This window comes from Hordeum vulgare, chromosome 3H (assembly GCF_904849725.1).
Source record: "Hordeum vulgare subsp. vulgare chromosome 3H, MorexV3_pseudomolecules_assembly, whole genome shotgun sequence".
Taxonomy (NCBI): domain Eukaryota; kingdom Viridiplantae; phylum Streptophyta; class Magnoliopsida; order Poales; family Poaceae; genus Hordeum; species Hordeum vulgare.
In genome coordinates this window covers 98817911-98819739 of record NC_058520.1, presented here as the reverse complement: position 1 = coordinate 98819739, position 1829 = coordinate 98817911, and positions in this window count along the sequence as shown.

Sequence of the window (1829 nt, the reverse complement as noted above, 5' to 3'; positions counted from 1 at the left end):
ACTAAAAAAAGTCCCTTTTAATCTCACGTGAAACAAACAAGGAGGACTTTTAGGGACTACAAGGGGGTATTTGGGACTAAAGGAAGAAGTCCCTATGGGAGAGTCTTTTTGGGACTTTTTTGGCACTTTTTTCAAGAGTGCCCCTACTTTTAGCATGTTATTTAATAACTTCTGGTATATTACTAGGGGTAACATTGTCTTTTTGCATGTCATTTAGTGACCTCTAGTCCCTGTTTAGTGCATGGAAACAAACGAGTAGGGACTAGAGACTTTTTAGTTGGGACTAAAAAAAGTCTTGGGACTTCTGAAACAAACAGGGCCTCAATGATTCAACCAACGCAAGTCACCCTACATCTGCCTCGTGATCTCTGCGTGAAGATGATATGTGCGCTCTTTTACACGTTTTAAGAGGCGTTTGGATCTAAACGGACATAAAATTCCGTCTAACGCGTCTATCCAAACGCAGCGCGTGTTTGTTTTTCTCCGCGTGTAGACTCATTTCTCATTCAAATTTGAGTCTCATTTACATCGGCGTAGACACGAGGCGGATGCGCGTGACGCCCGCCTATTTCTCTCTCTGATCCGCTAGTCGATGGCACATAGGTCATTCTTTTCCTCCCCTATCAACAGCGAGCCCTCGTCCACCTCACCCCGTCGAAGCCGTTGCCGTCCAGTTCTCGTGCCCTCGCTAGCAGTCTTTGATACTTGAGATCTACGTTGGGTTTTCCGAAGAGGAGGGGATGATGGAGCACAGTATAGTTAAGTATTTTTTAATGAGAATCAAGGTTATCGAACCAATAGGAGAACCAAGCATTTTTTTCCGTCATAAGGGCCTACACACAAGAGCACACACTTGCATCCAACACGGACAAGAGGGTAGTCAATCTGCTTAAACTCGTTATTTGCTAGCAATAAGTAGTGTAGTTGGATAGTTTGATAAATATAAAATTAGAAATAAAAGGAAATTAAATAACATCAGCAAGTTATTTTGAGTTTTGTATTTATATTTATGAATGGACCCGGGGGCATAGTTTTCGCTAGAGGTTTTTCTCTAGTAGAAAGCATACGATGGGTAAACAAATTACCGTTGGGAAATTGATAAAAACGCATAGTTATGCAATATTTATTCATGACAATGGTCACTACATATAGTCATCTCGTCTGCAAACAAGTATACTGACTCCTTCCTGCATCTAGTATTATTACTCCACTCATCGACCGCTATCCAGCACGCATCTAGAGTATTAAGTAAAACAGAGTAATGTTTGAAGAACAATGACATCATGTAGACAAAGTAAATCCAATTAATATGGATTAACCCCATCATTTTATCCTTAATGGCAGCAATACAAATACGTGTCATGTCCCTTACTTTGTCACTAGGATATAGAGCACTGCAAAATTGAATCCACTACAGTGCACATCTTTCGTTGAAGATAAATCAATCTAGTTGGCCAAACTACATCAATAGATCGGAGAGAATTACGAAGCTATCATAATCATGCATATATATGAAAAGACCAGCAAGGAACTCAATATAATATCATGAATAATCTGAACATAAAACCACAATTTATCGAATCCCAACAAACGCACCACACAAGAGTGACTACATAATATAGATCACCGCGGGAATCATGGTGAGCTTGGCAATGAAGAATATATATATAGAGAGAGATAACCATCTATGTACTAGCTATGGACCCGTAGGTCTGTGGTGAACTACTCACACATCACCATGGTAACAGCAAGGATAATGTAGAGGCCCTTCATGATTGATCCCCCTCCAGTGGGGCACCGGAAACAGGGCTCCAGATGGGCACACGACG